This window comes from Agelaius phoeniceus, chromosome Z (assembly GCF_051311805.1).
Source record: "Agelaius phoeniceus isolate bAgePho1 chromosome Z, bAgePho1.hap1, whole genome shotgun sequence".
In the NCBI taxonomy this organism is placed as follows: Eukaryota; Metazoa; Chordata; class Aves; order Passeriformes; family Icteridae; genus Agelaius; species Agelaius phoeniceus.
The window spans coordinates 57210072-57226888 of NC_135303.1; positions in this window are offsets into that span (position 1 = coordinate 57210072).

The following is a 16817-nucleotide window of genomic DNA, read 5'->3' on the forward strand; positions in this document are numbered from 1 at the left end:
TTTGGGGTTTTTTTCCCCCGGCAGGGTAAAGTTTCTGACATAGTCAGGATTCTCTCAGACACCAGTGAGTTGCACAAATCTAGAAACTCAGTCAATTTCTCAGTTTGGTTAGAAAACCATGGTGCTGCGCTCTCTGAACTTGCAAGTGTTTTTACTTGGATATTTTATGTTCTGCTCTCCTGAGCCTCCATAAGTAGGACTCTAGAAGCCCATTTACTTCATTTGAGATATTTTAACATAATATTGAACAAAGAACTATCTCCTTAAAGAGAACTGTTACATAATATATTTATGGATTTAAAAACTGATACATGCTCAGATTGTATGGATTTATGTGCTTGAGAAAGAAAGACCTAATGGATGTAATTTATAGTAAGTATATGAGATTGATACCCTTGTTTATTGATGTCAATAATCTATTAATATTTGAAATACAGTTATATTCCTATTATTTATACGTACTTTAGAACATAATTCATCTTTTTTCTGTGATGGTTTCTCAGTAACCTCTCCACATTTCTTCTAATTACATTTTTACAATGACATATTTAAGGCTATACTGTATTTGTCTCCAAAATGAAATTCATTGGCAACCATAAATTCAGAACTTTAATACAGTGTTTTAATGTTTCTTAAGAGAGGAGAGCAGGTGTAGGTATGGAAAACCTCCAATTTAAAAAAAAATATGAAGCAAGGAATCAAAGGATTTTAAAGTCAAGTCACACTCTTTATGGGGAGTGGGGGGAGGAGTAAAAGAGTACGATATACATTCTAGCTGCAAATATTTCTTTGAGACAAGATACCTGTACCATTTTTTTTTCATCTTGCTCAGCTCAAAGTGCATAACACTAATATAAAATCAGAATTCCTTGTTCGGCTATCTGTCTTACAGATAAGCAGGATTTATAGCCAAAATCTGGGGTGAATGCATCCATATCTGAATCCATTCAGACGTGAAAATGAAGATAGGAAAGGTATATTAACACTCCTGCTTGACCTGAAATTTTGTAAGACATTATTGGTTCTGTTTCTAAACTTGACCAGGATTGTCTAACTTCCACAAAAGCATACAAGAAAGAATTCTTTGATAAGTACTGTCCAGTTGAATATTGCAAGTACATTTCTTACACACAGACTCAAACCAAAGTTTGTTCACTACTTTCTCTCAAAATACAGCCAAAAGAGACCACCTCATTTTTGTAAAAAAAAAGCAAATAAAGCAGTCACATAGGCAGCAGAGAATCCTCTGATGGGATTCAAGCCATGAAAACACCCAACTGACCCTGTTATACATCATCACAAGAGATACAGAGAAAATTAGGAATATGGATTGGCATCCCTTTTTCCCCACAACTTGAACAGTAAGCTACCTCTTTTTTGTCTGAGAAATTTTATACTTTCTCCCCAGTCATGATATGTGTGCAGGAGAAAACTTGTTGGAGACAAGCAAAAAGTTGAGGAGCACAGGTTGAATACCTGTACCAGCAAGCTTGTCTGCATGGAGGAGTTCTTTAAGATCAAGAATTGAGGTTAGTCTAACATATTAACATAACCCCTACCAACTCCTCAACCCCTCTTCAAAGGGATAACATTTCACCACATCCCTGCTGTCAGGTTATTTCCTATTGATTTATTCAGGTTACAGATTTTCTGGGGCACCACTCTGAAATACAGTGCCTTTACTTACTATAAAATGAGAGAAGGGCTTACAGCTCTAGGGATCATATTTTGGTCCTGCACCACACATTTGACTTGCAGATGTTCATATTTATTGGTTTGAGTTGTCAATTTTAAGTGGCATCAGGTCAGCTCTTTATAGTACTCTCACAGAATATGCCAGAAGAGCATTAAACTTCAAGAGCAATCTGATGTGAACAGTTACCAACTTATTTCACACTGGTTCAGCATTTAGCTCACCTAGAATTTGTCTTTACTAAGGTGATAAGTCTTTCAATTAAAGAAAAAAACTGCAGAAAGACTTTTGCTCTTCATAGATGTGCTACTTAAAGATTTCTCTTTTTCCACACCCCAGGTGCTAGCAACTGCTTTCTTGCTGTAGGTTGCCACCCTTGCAGTTCAGTGCATGTGAATGATTCTTATTTCCCTGCCAGCAATCCAGCTGCATTAATTTCAACAGTTCATGTAATAGTTTGAATTAACTTAGTTTATTTTACCTGATCTGAATTAAGAAGCATTCCAGGACCAGTTTAACAGGGCACAATAGTGGGAGGTGGAGATTTCAAACAATCCAAGAAAGATACCCACAGGGAGTGAACAGTAACATCTTTAGCTGGTGCTGCTGCACTCAAAAGGGAGCATCTGTCCATTATATAAAATGCAGCTTCAGAGTCAGTAATACTGGAGATTTAAACTACTGAATCACCAGACATTATCAATTTGATTTGAATCAGGTGTAGATATATAATTGCATTTTTATCAAATTAACCATAGCAAACAATCCCTGATCCAATAGAAAGTTGTGGCAAATTATATTTGTTCCAAAATAAAATTTGCCTGCAGTACCACAAGCAAAATACATTAAAACCACTTTGTGAGGGGAAGGTAAACATATTACTTTGGTAGGTTTTATCATAGTACTGCAGCTTTTTTGATCCATATACAAGTACTGTACATCAAAATGACATCTCATGGAATCACAGTTTGAAAGAAGCTTTTTCCAGCCTGTTTTGGTTTGGGTTTTTTTGGTTTGGTATTTTGGGTTTTTTCTTACTTATTTTAAGAGGATTCATGCCTCCTAGATTTTGAAGAGATCCCCTTACATGGAAGCAAAGGGAATTTCATAGAACAAAAAGGGGAGACATGATCCCTGTGTGTCAGTGAAGGTATGGAATCCATAGGAAAGATTTGGGTACCATTTATAAGAAATTCCTACAAATTGTAGAAAAACTTGCAACAACCTTGTTTGTATGAAATATTGCCTTATTTCTTAGGTAAGCCCATGATAATTAAACACGGTGAGATCACTGGGACCAGAGTCACAATGATCAGAGTTAGAAAAATCTCATAATGGGGTAAAGGGCCTTCCTCACAGAAGGAAATTTTTCCACATTGCTTTGATTTTTTATATTCTTTAGAATCAATATTCTAAAAGCTTTCTCCTGAAGTTCAAGCCAAGAGCAAATTCTATTGCTGATGTCTTTATGAGTTTCATTGTTGATTTCATATGCAAGTAATGCAGTGATTGAGCACTGCTTCAAGAATTTTTGAAATTGCACGGTGAAGATCAAACATTTCAACTTCTATTATCAAAAATTATAATGCTGTATGGGACAGATGACTGTACAGAAGACCTAGACTTACCTTAAATATTATTTGTCTTAACTGTTATCATTGGATTAAAATATCAGCTGAGGATAAGTCTAAATCAAAGCAATCAAGCCTATTGCTCTTGATGTAGAATGGAAACAAAAACCAGATTAGAATTTTGAATGATCACTGTAAAGTTAGAAAAATGTCTAGGATGAACAACTCTTGAACTACACATGGTTTAAAATCCTGGCCAAGTTTCAGATCAATATTTTATCTCAACATTTAGACCATTTCAACAATATTGCAGCTCTTCTAACATCTAAGATTAAGAGAATCGATAAAACTAAATTAACCAGACTACTAAAGGTGCCTTTTGTCAAGTGAATTCTGTATATGGAGAAAAGCCCTGCCCTTGTCATTTGTATAGATGCACTGATGAACAGGTGAGTGGGTGGCTTCAAGAACACAAGTTTTCTCTGGTCATCCAAACCAGTTTTTAATTGACAAGGGAGACAAAGCTTTCTGCTTTCTGGCTGCTGGTTTAGGTCCTCTGTGCAAACTCTAAAGTTAAAAAAAAACCCAAACCAAAACCAAAACCCAAAACTAGAACCCAGTGCACATTTAAAAACCCCCAAAACTCAAATCAACATCACCACCACCACCACCACCACCACTACCAATAATTAAAAAAAAAAAATCACAAAAAACCAAACAAACCGCTCACAAAAATTTGCAAACCAAAACCAACCCTATAATTTTAAATCTGTAGTTTATTAGATTATTTTGTGTTTGTAAAACTGAGAAAACAAAGAACTGGTTCAGGACTGATATTTGCACTGCAAATATTCTAGCCTCTCTTATCTGAATTCTTTCTGTTTGCACTGTTTTTTTGGTTTTTTGTTCTATTGTTTGGGTAATGTGTGCTCAATTATTTATTTCTATTATTATTTCTATATTTCCTAGAGGCACTAAAGAGAATCTGCTTTGAGTAAATTAAGTTATCCAAGACATTTAAAAACTTACAGCCATTTTTTATGAGTTGGTTTTGCACTTTTAGTTTAAATGACTGGGAGATGCATACAGTGGACATCTTTTCAAATGAAGTCATTATCTTGTGTGTACTCAAGAAGATAATGGGACAGTCCCTCCAAAATCCCTTTTACCATAAAATTGCAATGAATTTTTTCTGTTTGGATAAAGCAACAAATAGTATTACTTACTCTGGAGCACCATCTGCTGGTACCTAATTCTTTATTCACTAGAGCAATTACTTTTTTTTCCTCAGTGAGCAGCTTTGTATCTTCTATGATTTGGGGTCTTAAGGAGGGTTGGGGGCATCAAAGCTGGGGGGAGAGTTCCTGTTTTACTAGAAAGGGGAGAAGCTGACTAAATTGAAAAAAAGACTGTATTTCACAAAAATATTCCTGTCACCCAGAGCAAATACATTACAAAGCAATCTCAGTTTTTACAGCTCATTTTTGGAATGCATCAGTACCTTGGAATGCACAGTTCAGGACCCGTAACAACCCTGCTTTTACCCATGCAACCCAGGGCAACAGAGGCTTGGCTACATAGACCCACTTGGGAGGACAGCAAGAAAAGATTACATGAGATACCAGGGTATAAATATATAATGGCTCTTAATAAATTATGTGGGTTTGTCTCACAATGGCCATAGTCATTACAGTTCCAGTATGAAGCAATAATCCACTCTCCAGAAGTGGTGCCTTGGGAGACAACAGCAACCACTGTTTCTGTGTTGTCCTTCTAGTATCCCCAATATTGACCTGTCTATGGAAAACAGTTGGCTAGGAGTTTCCATGGGAAATAGATTTTCATGTAATTTTTTAAACTGTACTCTGTGAAAATTGAGTACAGTTTAAAAAAAATACTGTATAATAACTGTAAAAACTAATATTATATTTCATTAACAGAGTCCAACAAAACAGGCATATCCTCTCTGGACTCTAACAGCTAGCTCAGGGAAAGCACTAGAACCACCATGGGCTGCAGTTGTGGGATAGTATCATGTTCCTACCTCTCCAGAGCTGGAGAGAGCCGCAGCTGTGGGTTTCAGAACAGCTAGCTTCACCCTGGGAGACCTGGAGCCAAGTTGAGAATGTGGATTCCCAAAGGAAATCATAAGACCTCTACGACTATATGCTAAATAAATTATTTGAATCACTGCTAACTAAAGGTCCTCAAATTCTTCATCCCACTGAAAATGCTAGAAAATGTATTTACTTTTTTCAAAGAGAAGAGAATATTTTTTGAAATTTCCATGGAGGGGAATTTCAGTGCCAGAGTGTTCTGAGCAAGATTACTCAGTGCATTGCTGTCTTCCTAAATCCAGCAATTGCTAGTCATTCCTTTGGGAAATGAAAAAGGGGCCAAAGCCCTTCCTCTCTCTCCAAACACACACACACACACACACACACACACACACACACACTTCTGGAGCCATAGTGATTTCAGTAAATGTTTTCAATGGGCCCTGTAACTTTTGAATTCTGATTAGATCAACTCCCAGCTCCCAGCAGTACTGCTTCACTTAGCATAAATTATTTATTTATTACCAAGAATTTCAAGGGGATGAGGAATAATTCAGCTTGATAAAAACAACAACTACCAGAAGTAGACTGAACTTCCCATGTTGTAAGAGGGGAAAATTTCTGTTCATTGCTATTCAAATGAAAGCATATGGAAGGATGACGCAACTGAACATGAAAATCCCCCAGCCTCATCACTAAAATTATTAATAAGTGGATCAGGTTTGTAAAAGCAAGCAATACTAAATATATACTGCTTTATATCAACTAAAGACCTCTCTTAGCATTTGAGGGAGACTGAGTTGTTTTCTAGAGTGATTTTTTTTTAAATCCTGATGTCATTTGTTAGGAGAAAAATCCAGCATTTTAAGCATTGTGAAGAAAGCCATAATGTAACGTGAATTTATTGCATATTGTAAAAACTATCTCATGAGACCAACAGATTCACTCCTCTGAAATAAGCAGAAAAAGCAGAACTGAAACTGGGAGGAGGGGGCTTTAAAATATATTTTCATTCTAATTAACTGTAAAAAGTCAATTGCATTAAGGAAAGAAAATATCTACCCAGAATGCTTCATTGCTCAGTTTTACTGGGGCATCAGAATGCAGCTTTTACTAGTGGCATCGCTTTAATCTGCTGTTCATATGAACAAAAACAAACAAACAGACAAAACCAAACCAAAACTGAAACACAAGGATTTACACAAATTTTATTTGATAATAAGGTAGGTTTGATGCAAACTTCAGAGCACAGAAGGGGTTGAAATTAGGTATTGGTATAGATGTGCTAAGGTGGTTTCTGCATTCCTGCTCACCTTAGCCCTTGTATTGAGCCAAGGTGTACTTGCCAACTCCCCCTAGATGGTTTCTTGACACCTTTCTGCCTCTGCCCTTTCTGTGCAGCATTAGCAGGGGATTGGTTTGGTCATCTGTACAGGCTAGTCACTCTCAGATAATTGCTTCCCAAAGTATCAGCAGGAAGCTGTGTAGGAGGCTGCTCATTACACCTGGGGACTGCTCTCACCTACTCAGCTGTTTAGATATGAATGCAAGTATTCATATCATTCATATCTACAGCACCTGCAAGTTGACAAATACTTCAGCCACTGCAGAAGAATTGTAGTCCCTTGAAGACAATAATTATTAGAGGTTAATGCTGTCGACAATCCAATCCACTTTAAATCAATAGAAACCAGATCAACGTTATTAGCTGCACTGTGATAGATTTCAAATCTGTTTACATAACTTTTGTCCTGAGATCGAACAGGCAGGGTCAGTGAGAGCTCCCAAGGCAGAAAGTCAACAAAAACTAGGAAAATTAAATAGTTAAAGGAAAATAGTTTTTGACAGCTGTGACATTAGGACTGAAGAGATTAAATCATATTTATTGTCCTTCCACTCCTCTTCTGTGACTCCCTTCCATTCTGCGCCCCCTTTCCAAAAGGCCTACAGCTCTCTGGAGATTGCATTAAACAGAGCTAATAAAGTTACCGATGAAAGAACCCAGAGCAAATACTGCCATCAAGTGTCCAACAGACCTGTTTGCAGTGCAGACTCTTCCATCTACATCTGCTCATGGAGATGAGGGTGTTAACTCACGGCAGCCATTGGTGGTGGATATTCAGATACAATTCTCTTTGGTAAAAAGTCAAACGGTTAACAAATCTGACGGTACAGGTCAATGGAAACCTATTCTCCTGGGGACAACAGAGATACATTAGAGTCTAAAAAGTGCAGCCAGGATGGGAAATCATTCTTCCCCTGTCTGGGCTTCTGCAGCTGTACAGCCTATTCTATTTCCTGGAATGCCTCAAAATTGAATTTAAGTGTTTTCTCTTGGTTCAGAACTTAGGTGTGCTGTCAAGAGCTTCAGGAGAAAGTGCACTTAACCATGTGGGATCACTGCTGCCACCCTCCTGGGCTGCCATTAATGTGGGTGTCTTAGTCAATGCACTGACCGCAGTGCAACAACACCCTACAACATCCAAAATGATCTCCCAGCCCACAAGACACCCCCAGGGCACTGCTCACCCAAAGTCAGGAACCAGCTCCTGGGCCTTATCCCTTCTTCCCTTCTATTTACTTGGGAGGTCACACCACACTGCCTGCTTGGCCCTCTGACTCACTGGCAACAAACTTTTTTCCCCTCGTTAACTTTTGATCTTACTGCTCAATTGCAACAAAATTTAACTGGATATATGTAGTTTTTGAAAATTGGTGATTTCCAGTGAAAAAGAGAAACAGTAGCTGAGTTTTATTAATCTTGTGAGATGGTTGATTCATAAAAATGGCAGGGAACAGATGCTTTCTCATTAAAAATATTTATATTACAATTTTTCACTGTTTATTGTTTTAAGCAGGTAATGTACAAAGAGTTCTTCACATTCATCAAAAAAAAAGTGTTTCCTCCGATGAGGTTAATTTTCACTTAACTTACTATGTGAACGATGTAAATAAAAGCTTTGAGGGAATTGTGTCCAAACAACATTATTCAACAATAATCAGTCCAAAAAGCAGGAGCCGGAAAGTTTTCTGGTTAAACTGTCTTCAGAGAGGCTTGAAGGAGACTGATGGTGAACAGAAATTGTGCAGCTTCTTAAAGCTTAGGAAGCACCAGGGCAGAGTCTAGAAAGTTGAAAGGAAGAGGAAGAGATTAAAGAAATTGTGAAATTAAAGGATTAGGAAAGCCAACTGAATTTATCAGGAATTTACAATAAATAAAGCTGTAGATTAAAGCAGAAACATGACTATATGGAGCAACCAAGGTAAAAAACATAGAAGAGGTTAATTAGAATACATAGCTTCAATATTACATGTGGCATAAAGGTGAAGACAAAAAGCCTGAATATGACATAGGAAGATAATCAGATAATCAATGTCTCTAAATGGAATCCAAGACTCTTAACAAGAATATAATTTTATAGGCAGCAGTGGGTTAATTATTCTGTGTGTATTCACTATCAGTATGATAGTAATTAATACTACTGGCTATGGTTGAGCTTTGGGATCCTTATATTGACAAAGAGAGGAAATCCTTACTTAGGAAGGCTAGATATAAACAGGATAGGAGTGATTTAATATAAGTGGTGAAAAAAAGGAAGATTACAGTTAATCCAAGTAGTATAGATACCACAGCAAACACAGAAGGTGGGATTTCAGTGTCACTGGAGGATGTGGGCAGGGAGCTGGCTGTTCCTGTGTCTCTAAGAAGGATCTGGGACCAAGGATAACCTCTCTATTTGGGAGCTCTCACAAGCAGCAGGAGAATCTAGCACTCCCTTTTGAGTCAAACTTTGACTCATGGCAGGAAAACGGATATGAATGTACACTAAAGAATGCATCTGTCAATATGCATGGACCGGATATTTCTTTTTCATTATTTCGTCAGGGAATCAGTGTATACGTATGAATAATCCCAAGAAATAAGGAGAATAATGCTTACATTCACTATTCAGACCTGAAAGACAGCTCAAAAGACCAGTGCTTGCTAACACTGTCATTTTAGAATAAACAGAGACTTCCTGCTCTGACTGTTTCTGGTGTGTGGCCTATCTGGTGAACCCCACACATATATTGTATTTCTGCTACCAAGAAATGTTACTCCTCTGCTTAAAATTACATAATTTATTAGAGCTTGTTTCCCCTTTCCAAGAAAGAAAGGGGTCAGGAAGTGCACCTAACCTTTCATAGTTCTGCACATCAATCACTACGAGGACTGTAATATGATTCCCACACAGTGTGGTATGGTGCTGCCTAACAATTAATCTTATATACAGCTAGTGCAAGACATCTCTACAAGGCAATTTGCTTCCAGTGGAATTTTCGAATATACTTTAAAGCACTTAAGTGTAATGCTTTGTAAAATGAATAATCCATCACAAATAATTAGAGCTGTCCTTAGAGGACTTGGCTAGTCAGGAACAGATGTGTTGTGTTTATCTTACTGGTTATGCATGGCCTGAAGAGTCAGTTTTTCTGAGAGAGGGTCTGACTTGGATGGTAGCTAGCAGCTCCAGAGAGTGTCAATGGGCAGCCTGTTTAATATGAAAGAAATCCACAAAGAAGGCAAGATTCGAAAAAGAAGTAGCAAGTACTTTTTCAGTGGTTAACGGGACTTGTGACAAGCTATTTACTTTTTTTTCCCCATGTGGTATTCACTATACAACTGGCAATTGCTAGTTTTCTGCAACACAATATCTTTTCTCTCATTATGCTCTGCACCCGGTTCCATAATTAACTGGAACATCTTGCCCTCAGGTTGCAATTCCTTCCTGCTTCTAAACTAATTATGGACTTTTTAGTCCAATGGTAAACAAATTATTTTCCCCTTCGCTACTTTTAAGCTAGGTTTGACTCTCCAAACATTCTGAATATGCCTGACTCACTCTACTGCATTGTGTTTGGATACTCAACAAAGGTTTGGAAATGGATCCTGGAAGGATTAGAATTTGACTTTCTTCATGGTACACTCTCACTTCTTAAAAAGGTCCAATTTATCCACCAGTAACATTCAAGGATCTCATAGACCTGTACAGGACAAAACACATGAAATTTAAAGACATGGAGAAATTGCAACTTGCATGAAGTCTGCCAAAATTCAAACGAGCTATATGGGGAATAAGAAGACTAAAGTGAACAGAATCCTCTGTGTAGAAGCTTTGTGCATATGTATCACCAAATTTCAAAAGTGTTTTTAGTTCAAGCTAGATAAACAAGCTAGTGTCGTCAATCTTTGGATCTAGGTCACACAAATCTGCTAGACAGCACTCTGTTGTTGAAAATTCTGGAAGAAAAATTATGCTAGTGATAGGGTGAAATGAGATAGATTACTTTTTTCTGTCAGCAACATAATGAAAAAATGTCTTTAGGTTATGCTGTGTCAGTTTCATTAACAGATTACTCTATCAAGCAGTATTTTTTAAAAGACTCAAAAGGTCATTAGGTCAGGAAATATTTAGATGAAAGTGTACTAATGAAACAGTAGCACATACAGTCTGCAGTACAGAAACATTATAATAAGCTTTGGAATTTTTTTTATGCACAGGCAAACGAGAGCTGCAAAAATAGGACTGCAAATCCAGACTTCCCACTAACAGATTAGTTGCACAGAGGATCCATTGGTGAAAGGAGGAATAATTAATGGTACTGGCTGTCCAAATCCACTTATGCCCTGTTAAGCCCTTTGCTTGACAGACAAGATGTAGTTTTGTGTCTCTTGAACCTTAAATGAATATCCCAAATTTCTTAGTGAGGAGTGGGAGATTGCAACTCCTTATACTAAACCGTGCGTAGAACACATATTCTTTGGCATAATTCCAGGCTGGCTATCTTGCAAGATGAGTTTGATTGTTTCCAAGACAAACCAAACAGTGCAGGGCGTGGGTGAAACGGTCCTGCTGGGATGACACAGGGCACAAACACCTCCAGACTTCAACAGTCAGTAGATTTCAGCTGGAAGAACTGGTCTGGGAAGCTCTGCTGTTATGCTGGGGCAATCCAGAGGTCTCCATATTGTTCTCTAAACCGGGTTCTGCCTGAAAGCAATCAGGATGATAACAGTTTATCTGTGTTAACAGCGGTATGTTAAGAGTGCTATTTAGCCACTGTTGACCTCTTCTCTTAACACTTCTCAGCTGCTCCAAAGGCTTGAACTTCTAAATATCCATTAACAATTTAAAAGATCAATTTAAATTGTGCTTCTCCCTCCCCTGGAGAGAGCAATTTTGAAAAATGCCCTGGAGTTCAAACCCAGTGCACATATTGTCCTTAGATGGTGTAGTATTTCAGAACCCTGGAATATATTTTCTATTCTGAAGTATATTTTACTTTGACTTCTGCATCTGGTCAATAAATTCAAAATACACAGATAGAAAAAATATAAAAAGGGTGTTTAATCATATTTAAGTATTTCAACGAACCAACTTCTTGATATTCAAAGGGAAGAATTCTTTCTTGTAAAAGGTTTTAATGCTTCTATTTCCTTCAAATTGCATTGAGCACTCAAGAAATGACCTTTAATAGAATCATGCTGGGTGTTCCCATTGCATCAAGCAGAGAGATGCTGTATCATCTCTAGTGCACCTAGGGAACCAGTATGAGGGAGAGATTTAGTACAGTAACTTAGAATTCAACCTCATTTTTCTTCAAGACTTTATCCTCCGTGCTGGTCTCATTTTGGAAGATTTGCTCTTGCTGTAGACCTCTGGAATATTAGATCAAAACCTCAGTGTGTGCTTGCACCGCTTCCAAGTCATCCACTCCACCAGAATTTATGTATGTAATTAAAGTCGTATTGTTTCATGGAAGTGTATGAGTAGTGTATTTGCCATTCTCTCAGAGGAAGTATCAGCATCACACAAGCAAAAAAACAAAATAAAACTCAACCAAAGCAAACAGACAAATGAAAAGTAAAAGTTAATGAGTAAAAAATTTGCCCAAAAAGATTTTGTATTATATAGCATTGCCTGTCCTTGGCTAGGCCTTTTTACCTGTCTGAGACAAAAAGTACTTCTACTAGTAGTGCACTAAATTAAAGGTACTCAGACTAGCATGTATCCTCTACCTCCCATGACGCTTTTGTGTTCTTAAGGAGCCCCTGACGCTAGAGGTGCTGTAAATTAGAGCATAACCCTTAGCTCTGTTATTCCAAAAATAGAAGCTTGCTGAATTGCCAGTGTGACCAGGTGATGGTTTTTAAAAAAGGAAAAATAGGGCCATTTGCTGGCAGTTAAGACAGTCTTACAGAGACTTCAAGGTTAAATCTCTCATCAATGCTGCTGTTTTTCAAATCTAAGCAAGTTGGACTGCAGTTGAAGGTACAGTGCTGTATAAAAATTCTCTAACTCCGATGGTTCCAGCTCTATAAACTGTGCTGGTCGCCATTTTTACAGCAGTGAATCTTTGTTGTCTGCATAATGAGTGTCTCCATAGGGAGCCACACTGAGCACTGTATATTCACAGTAAATTACCTTGGATCCAATAACAATGAGTGATTTATCATTAAATGTAAGGAATGTAAGTACAGCATTTTTTTACTCTCTTCATTCCCCAGCCAGTGATGGTTCCCACTGGCCGATTTAAACTTCTACTTATCATCATCCTCTTGTAGTTCCAAGCTCCAGAAACCCTATTAAGTGTGCAAAGAAAGCAATAATCACATAGAAGAAAAAGTTTTGTGTTATGAATATAGCTTTTCTTGTAGACAGACATCTAAACACTTTCAGAACTTTTGCTCAGGTTTTTTAGTTTTCTAATCTATGGCTGTCCTCTTTTTACTCCTTCTTAAATTCTTTATCATAAGGAAAATGTTAATTTGTGCTGCTAGAGCTTAAAAATCGATATTACACTCGCGCTTATAACTGCACGGCAGGATAACTACTTAGAAAACAGTTCAAGAAGTAGGTAAGTAGCATTGTTTGGAGTGTAACAGTAACAAACAAATACACAACAGGCACTGAAGAAAAAAACAAACCACCAACTTCTCAGATTCTCACTTCATTTTTAAACAAGTAGTAATAGTTTATGTTGGTTTATAGCAAATTGTTTTGTTTTAAGAATACTCTCTGACCTGTACGCACATTCACAGACCGAGTGCTAGTTACAAAAATGATTTCCTGTTATCTTTTGCACTAATAACGTAATGCATTCGTGGAGAACCAAATCTCTCAAACAGGGCCGTCAGCCACTATGAAGATGGCGCAGGACTCCCCATTGCAAGCATTGCAATGGCATCTTCACTGGATCAGATCAGACTCCTGAATTGTGTAATTGAGATAAAGTTTTACAACCCTACTCATCCTGCTAGATTCTAGTCCTATAAGCAGGATAACTACCCTAATAAGGGCATAATAAATTCCTATGGGCTAATTTTAAGTACCTACAAAACATTCTAATTATCTTGGCAGTGGACAAAAGACTTTATTATTCCTTCATATGCTGGAACAGTTTCTAGTCGTTATTCAAATTTTCTTATCTATGCACATTTTGGCCCGGAGGAGCTCCCAGATTACTCAATTCCTCCACCCAGGATATCCATTGACACATTTCAATGTGCAGGTAACACCTATCAACGTGTCTCAGCCTCGTATGGGGGCTGCCAGCATAACGCTCTAGGAATCCAGCACTTGGGGAGCTCCAGTGTCAACTAGGCAGTTCCTTTGAGACAAAGCAAGCTAGGAACTCGGTGTAGTAATTTGTCACAAATGAGTCCACTCTCTCACCTGTACAGAAACAAGCTGGGAAGTTCCCGTGAAGCACTACAGGTACACCCAGAGGCACACCTTTGTATACACAGTCCTTGCAAATGCCACCTACACTACCACTAGAATCACAGAAAGAATTTGAAATTTTTCCTTCTATCACTATTATAAATTGATTTCCCAACGGGGTTGGTCATACCTGCCTTTGCAGGAAGTGCAACAAGTGATTGTACCTGTAATTCATTTTGCTCCTCAGAGGTCTAGTTTTCACAACAGGAGTGATTAGTTGTCTTGTTGACTCACTGTAGCATTTCATCCCACTGGGATGGAAATTTTGCAAGAAGGTAAAATTATTATAAAGTAAAAATAAACACGTGCCCAGGATTTTTTTTTTTTTAACTTTACACAGGTATTTGCCACAAGGTCAAACACAATAGCCCTCAAAGCCCTTGACTTTCCTCTGAGAAGTCTTTCCCCCCCAAATTCATTGCTTTTGTTAAACATGCACCTCTTTTGCAGTGCTTTCATTCTGTGAAGGGTCAGCTTTAGTTCAACTGGGAAGTATGCAAATGTTTCATTTCTACTGTCACAGTAACACGAGGAAGTGAAAATAAAACGAGAAACAAGGAAGAAAGTAAGTCTGCTCAAATTCATACTGATTTCAAAAGATCTCAGAGGGAGAGCTGCAAGACAGAGTAAGAGCTGGAGATTTACTGGGCCAGAGTCTATGACAACTAATAATCAAAAACTGAACTCAGAGCAGAGCCTGGGAGAAATGGAGGCAGCACCCGGCCACTCAGCCACCTCATTTACAGTCACTTTGTACAAACAAAACGATTTTTAAAAATGGAGATCCAGGGGTTTGTGTCCACATCTCATCAAACTTGGCACCATTTTGATTTTTTTAAACTGTTTTTATCTTACTAAGACCTTTTCACTGCCTGCTTTTCCCTTAAAAATGTAAGAGCATTACCTGAGAATTTGGAGGGGAAATGCCCTTTTCATAAAAACAAGTTCCAAAGTCACACTCTCCAAGAAAAGTTTGTATTGAGGGACAATTTTACCCACATAAAAAATTGTGTTTCCTTTCCCCAAGACAGCAGTTTCTTCCCTTCACCCTTTATTCTCAAGATGATGTGGAGGTTATAGTTTATCTTTGACACTGGGATGATAATATTTCTAAAAACTCAGTAAGCCATACTGCAAACACCTGAAGCTTGTAGGTTATAGACATCAACAAAAAAAAAAAGTTTTTGGCCCATGTTTTTTCAAATACGGAAGGCACCTTTTTCACTCAGAGAAGTCAGAAGAGGGATAAGCAGGACTGGCTAGATAAATGTTAGGATATAGAGCAAAATGTAACTACTTGCCAACAATTTCTCAATGGTAACCATGGTCTTTTTCATTCACCTTTCCTCTGAGGTGCAGTTTACTCACGGCATATATGAAAAATTGGGATTTGATTATCTCAATGCTTTAGAAATTTTTAACTGAAGTGTTCTTGAATTCACAGCTAAGTAATATTTACAAAACTATACATAATGAATAGGATCAATTAAGAATGTAAAAATTCTGAATTTTTGAACTTGGCAGGTAGGTTCTAACTATGAAATTGCTTCACACAGTTCAACAAGGGAAAAAAAACTCAGCATGAATTTTCTCTTTTTTAGATACCTTACTCATTTCTTCATAGTCCTGCTCATCTTCTCTATGCACCTAGCAAATTATTAAGAATCACGTTGCTATATATTTGCCTGCTGTGTGTACAGTAAGCTGTGCTGTTGGTCAATATTTCTATATTACCCAAAAAACCTTTCTGGCTTTCACCAGTCTGTGTGCCAATTTCAGAGCAAATTGAGGATTGCTGTGCTCTTACTTGAAGAACAAAGTGGTTCTGAATGCTTTACCATGTGACTAGGGTTTCATGGCAGTCATATAGCAGCAGTAAGGTTTCATTTGCTAACAAAATATTTTATTTACTTGACACAGTATTCCATATCTTTGCCACTCAGACCTCTAAGCAAAAAGCTCAGCTGAAAGCCTCTCCTACTAGCAAGATTTCTTGTTTCCTTCACCTGCATTATAATACAAGGAGAAACACCCTGAGGGTGTGATAACATTATTCTCCCTAAAAAATTTTCCGGGGAATGAGAGAAACCACCTTTCTCATGTTTTGAGGAAAGGATTCAAGAAAATAGCTTGTTATATTCAAACCTTTTTAAAAAACATTAATTACAAAAGTATATTCATTTTCTACATTTTGGTCATAGGTATGATGAAATAACAGTAGTTTGCTGTGTCAGCTCTACATAATATTGTAAAAATACCCAACGCATTAACATTAAATCTTCTTTAGTCTGTATATGAAAAGTATTTTCTGATTTTCCAGATTGTTATTTTAATACAATAGAATGCTTTTCTTCCCTAATTTCTCAGGCCTCCCAACTGAAAAAGCAGCATTCTTTCAAAAAATTCACAAACTTCTACCATTAAAAATGGAAGTGAGAAGCACCCAGGAAAATTATTCCTTCAAATGAAAATAAACTTCCTCCACGTATTTTTCACACTAGGAAAAATATAAATCTCATTTATATGTGAAATTCAGTGAGACAACTAGGCCTTTTGATTGGTCTTCCTCTAAATAAGACAAAGAGATTCCAGAGTTTATGCAGAAATAGTGGGATGGAACATAAAGTTTCTTATCACTGTTCTTTGGAAACAACACTAAGATTATTGTAAATTCTTTTTCTCTGCTATTTGTCAGTAGAATTTTGGCAATTCATATTTGTTTCAGCCTAGC